The sequence below is a fragment of the Apostichopus japonicus genome, chromosome 8 (assembly GCF_037975245.1).
Source record: "Apostichopus japonicus isolate 1M-3 chromosome 8, ASM3797524v1, whole genome shotgun sequence".
NCBI classification, from domain to species: domain Eukaryota; kingdom Metazoa; phylum Echinodermata; class Holothuroidea; order Aspidochirotida; family Stichopodidae; genus Apostichopus; species Apostichopus japonicus.
The window spans coordinates 23,067,873-23,073,872 of NC_092568.1; the positions used below are offsets into that span (position 1 = coordinate 23,067,873).

A 6,000-nucleotide genomic window follows, 5' to 3' on the forward strand; every position below is an offset into this window, starting at 1 on the left:
GATTTTGTAAATCAAAGCGATCATAGTAATTCCATGTTGTGCACTGCTCATCAAGATTCAAAATGCAATTATACTAACGCAACTCCTCACAAATCGCAAAGGCATAACAGTACATCTTCAGTAGACGGATGTATGTGTGTGTGTATACGCGGATACGAGCCGGCTGCAGTGAGTAAAGCCGTTGATTACCTCATCGGAGGAGAAATCGCTGAAATGATGTTTCCATTTGGCTGTTTCGTCTGCATATTTGTTTTACCTCGCTGTGTTACAGATCGTTACATGTTGAGCATAGGACGGAGAAAGCTTCTAATGATGATCTACTTTGTTTTTGTTACTCTCAACTGCAGTGGATACGATGGACTCGCCGGCAGCGAGGTTAATGGCTAAAGTTCACTTCGTTCATAATAAAGGCGGACCTCGTATAGAGGGGCTACATTACTTCTGCTTGTAACTAGGGAGCATCAGTGATGAACATTAGTGCATACAGCAGGTTTTAACAAGACGGGGATCGGCATTACTGATCCGCGGCAACGGAAAGCTACGATGTCTCCAGGGAAATATGCAACGGAAAAGCTGGATTAGTGATTAGATAATGAATTCAAGGGGTCTATATGTAAAAAAGTGATATCTTCTTGGCTAATAAGTTTAATGCCCTCATTTTATCAAACCAATCATTTTATATACTTTTCACATACTTCAAAACGTGGCAGATACTGGCATTGGTCAGGGTTCTCAACTAGCCAAAGAGTACATAACTACACATTGATTGAGCAATGTATATGGTAGGTTGGTAGCGTGCTCAAGCTTAAAGCTTTAAAAGGCCCTATATATACCCGATTTATGCATGATCTTGAGTTTTTACGCTGACAGGATTGGAGTCTTTCGCTGGCCGTATTTGGGCGTTGGGCTATCCATTAAGGAAACCCTGTTGAATTGTTTGTGAACGTTAACGTTACTCAGTAATTAAAAGCAACATTTTGAAAAAAACAAACAGTGACACAATTCATAAACCTATATAGTTTAAATAAATTGCGATAGTCTATCTGAAATAAAGGGCAAACAGCTGCTCCAGAATAAGATTGTAACAGATAGTTACCTTTGTCCACTGACATATTTCGCTATACAGAATCGTTGTATAGACTATTCGTCTTATATATTCACACATTTTTGCGTTTTAAATATTCAAACAATTTCTTTAAGGCACGATAAATTGTTTGAAAAAAATGTGATAGGCTGTTACCAATTTCCTTTGGTCTGTGTTATTATAAAGATGAATATCTTTTTCTGTTTATGCATAACAGTTATACAAGTCATTACAGAAACGATGATTATCGTAATGTCAAACATTATTTACATCTTTCATGGGTTTTCGTATCGTTTATGAAATCAGAAAAAACAAACAAACATGGAGCTACTTTCAATTCTAAATTCTTCATGTTTGGGAACGATTGAAAACAACATGTTGAAAATAAAGTATTGAATCTTTAAATAGTATCACTATACCCATCTTGTATATGAGAAAAGTGTCCCTCCTTCATCTTATAATATAGAATACAATATGAGAATGGACGTGCAACGTTCACATCACGAGGCATGCTCTGTAGTTTCAAACAGTAAAGTGACGTGTTTATGGGGAACCCAAGGAACGCGGAATTTCGATCAAATTACTTGTCAGTATACCAAAACCTTTTGAGTATAGGACAAACGCAATGGTAATATTTACGTTTTTAAGATTGATTAGGGTAGTGGGAAGTGAATAATAGTCTTAACATCTGAGGACGCTGATAATTATACAATCGCTCTCTCTCTCTCTCTTCCAACGGTCCTCTTCTCATACTAACCCCCCCCCCCCCCACCCCCACCCCAGCCAGTCAGGGTCGTGTGATTTCACCCACCGTTAAACACTTTTGGGGTTCGGTTGTCAGTTTTCCAAATCTACCGATTACGACTCAAATATGACTGCAATTGTTCATATGAAAACACCGGCTTTCATCAAATGAAATTTAATCGATAATGTTATTAATGAAATTGAAGCGATTTTCAATATTTCGTCTCACAAGCAGTTTTAATAATACTATAAGCGATATGCCAATAAGAATGTTCCAAATTTTCAACTTGACTTTAATTATTGAAATCAAAAAATTTATTGGTCTAGCTAATGAACTGTTACTACCATGGCAGTGGCTAGTATCAGATAATTCCGAACATTTAATTAAAAGAGACTCAAAAAGCTACAGCTTCTAAATTTTCAATTCGAAGCTTCGATACTAATGATAGGGGTGGGGGGGTCTCACCTTTTCGTTTGACATCCTTTGCTTAAATATAGTCAGTAAGTTAATTTTCTAATCCAAATTTAGACCAAACTTCTCGGAAGAGTCTGAAATTGAAGTTATAGTAGTATTATTAATACTGATTTTATTATCTGTTTAGCTATAACCGTACCCTGTTGTGGTACTTTCATTCACAAGAGTTATTATGAAAGTACAGAATGTTGTTCAATTGAGTAATATAATTCAGTGATAGGATCTACACAAACAGTTTATAGATAAATTCTTCAGCTGTATTCATCTCTTGTAACTTGCTGTCGTAAAATTAAAAATCAGGGATTATCCAAGATCGAAAAACCTTAAAGAGACCAATGAAACATGGACACGCGTAGAATATGCAAATGAGTTTGTTTCTTTGAGTTGCTTACTTCATTTTCCTTCAGCGTTAAATTCTAATTTTACATCGTCTACAATTATTGAAAATATAAATCAAAGTCCATACTTTAGGTGGCGTAGAATTAATTGATCCATTGAGCTATACAATCGCTAGAGCATATATAGAGGTATACAGGTAATGGGTCCTGTACCCACATTATTGTGGCTGATGGCTTGTACTATTATGGTACTTTATAATGTAAAAAACAATAATACTATTGTACTGTAATATTAAGGCAAAAAATTAACAATACAATTGTTATCATAATATAGCATTGTACCATGTAATACTATATGCAACATCATTATTTGGAAGTTTTATATTTTATTATTATGATACAATATTATTGTACGATACAGATTGTATATGTGAACCTGCAGGTGAAGAAACATGACCGTGTACATTTTGAGCTAGAGGAGAAAATGGTTAGCAGTTTTACCCAGACCCATCCGCCTGATCCAAAGGAATAATAATCTCCATGTTTAACCAATCACGTTTTAAATTGTTTTGAATTAATTTACTTTTGACCTTCTCTATTTGTCACACTACCTGTATTCATTTATTTATGTTTATAAACATTCAATTATGAGAGATATCACAAACAATGCCAAAACTATTTTTTGCATTTTATGCAATTTCCCCACAATTGTTAACCTTTGTGGAAGATGTTCTTATTATCTTAGTTGTGGTGTGGTATGGTTCCTTGAACTGTACAAAATGTCGACTTTACTAATGAGAGGGCGCTATTTATAAAAATGATAGCTGGCCTATTGGTCTATATAGTCATTTAATCTTGAGAAAAAATAATTGGAGATTATATGTAGATACAGCTTAAAGGGCAATATTTCAGATGGCAAACAATAGCTAGACATAATCTCCAATAAAATGAAATGTCTACTTTTCGGTAAAGTTTTTTTTATATATGATTTCATTACTTTGATAAATTCAATATATTCATACGTTACAGTTTCAAGAAGCTACAGGGGATTCGAGAGTTCGATAAACACTGGTCTAATTAATGACATGGTTTGGCAAAATTATTATCTACGCTGCAGGGTAGACGATTCTTATTTTATTTTTTTGTCTTATGCACTACTTGCAGGTAAATCACCAATTTGGGTGGGGGAGGGGGGGGGGGGGATTTAAGCAAACTCCTTTTTGATAACCCATAGTTAATGACCTGCATGAGCTTGGATTACATACAGTTTTAGCAGATTCATTGTTATACACCTGGATATGATCATTTTCAAACGTTAAGAACATAGATGAGAAACAGCAAGAGTTTTTTGTCGAATGCAAAGATCAAAGAATAAATTAAGGTGTTCAGAAACTTGTGTTTAACAACGTAGTAAAATAAATCTTTAATCAGTGCATTTTAGTACTAACCTCCACTTTCGATCGTTCAACTCTGCTGACAACGTCGTAAGACTCATCATTCAAAATTAATTGGCAATCACGTTTTGGTTAAATAATCTTTGCGGTACCATAACACTAATACAGTAATATAAATCCACAACATATATAACCCATTATTGCAGAGAAAAGTGCCTAAAAATGGTCTATGGAAATATTATTTTGGCATATGTTATGGATTTATGGAAAGGTCTCTTTTTACACATCAATGTTAAATAGGATAAATGAAAGAACTACATGGTGTGAAAAATAAAGTGGATTGCAGCTGATTTGAAACATTTTAGAAATTCGTCAGTTAAATTTGGAGATTTTATTACTGCTATTAGAAAGTTAGGAGGGTTCTCAATGCACTAAACTTCCCGCTCCTTTTCTAGCTCAGATTCAAATGATCAAGTTATGGCATATGATAAAATACCATGATAGGCCTAGCCATCGGTTGTCTTACATGGTTGATATGACATGCAAGTTTAAAACTTTTATCTATTCTCTTCTATTCTCCTTCTCCTTCTCCTTCTCCCTCTCCTTCTCCTTCTCCTTCTCCTTCTCCTTCTCCTTCTCCTTCTCCTTCTCCTTCTCCTTCTCCTTCTCCTTCTCCTTCTCCTTCTCCTTCTCCTTCTCCTTCTCCTTCTCCTTCTCCTTCTCCTTCTCCTTCTCCTTCTCCTTCTCCTTCTCCTTCTCCTTCTCCTTCTCCTTCTCCTTCTCCTTCTCCTTCTCCTTCTCCTTCTCCTTCTCCTTCTCCTTCTCCTTCTCCTTCTCCTTCTCCTTCTCCTTCTCCTTCTCCTTCTCCTTCTCCTTCTCCTTCAGACCAGTTTTGAAAAAAGGCTGTTACGATATAAACATTCAGCTACTTTGCTATCATAAAGAAGAAAGCATGGGCACTGTTCTTCCCGCATCTATTTAAAAAATGGTCAAAATTTTACTCTATTAATTATGAAACAGAGAAGCGCTGTTTACATTGGTTTATATTAGTTTATCATTATCTGTATTTCGTCTTTGTCTCTAATTTTGTCTCCTCGAGGTAATAAATATTCCATTGACATACTTGGGATTCATACAATTGCATTATTGGACTGTATACGTGAAAAATATGAATGTAATGTTGATGTTGCTGCATCTCTTATATTAACAAATTAACGGAAATACAAAGATGGACGCAATAAATACGGAACAGTTCTTGATTTACAGTTTCACGAGGTGTTCTTGATATCTCGATACACATGCTGCAATTTTCGAATAAAAACATCGAAACTGAATAAAAAAGGAAAACTTTTAATAAACTTAGCAGATCTATAACCATGAAGATTAAAGTTTTTATTTAAGTCTAAACTGAAGTGTGAAAAGTCGTAAGATACAGTAATTAAGTCAATTCACAGTTACCATTATATTCTCTCTGTTTCTTTCTTGGTGAGAGGAAGTTCTCGACAAATGTTCACATACTGGGAATCAAATCACTCCATAAAGTTATACCGTGATTTCACAAGGAACTAAGCCATTGGAAAACGTTACTACATTAGTATAATTACTTGTAAGGACATATATAAAATCAGCTGCTTTTGAAAGATTTCCTGGTGACAAGCAATGTGAAACTTATATTGAAGAGGAAAACATTCCACATTGTTAGTTGAAACCCCCATCTCAATACCTTGCCCCTTACTCGAGATATTGTTGATTGAATGTAACCTACATTGACTGGCTATGTAAACCTTCAACAACCCACGGAATTTGGATCGCAGTCCGGGGGGGGGGGGGGTCTGTGATGTCATCTGGGCAAAAGTTCTTCAAAAGCCTTACTTAGGCTATTATTAATCTTCTACTTGAATTGTCAGAGCTTGAACCCTGATACATTTTGGAATGTTTGCTTAGCTGCATGTCAGAGTTCTCTGT

The 6,000-nt window shown here is 35.4% G+C and overlaps 1 protein-coding gene across 1 annotated transcript in view; it reads right to left on the reverse strand.

Moving 5' to 3' along the window:
• LOC139971395 (transmembrane protein 151B-like) overlaps positions 1-1,212 on the reverse strand; it is a 45,497-nt gene extending 44,285 nt beyond the window's left edge. The window contains exon 1 of the mRNA XM_071977771.1: positions 190-1,212. The gene's annotated coding sequence lies outside the window, so the exon portion shown is untranslated. The remainder of the gene's footprint in view (positions 1-189) is intronic.
• Between the last annotated feature and the right edge of the window lie 4,788 nt (positions 1,213-6,000).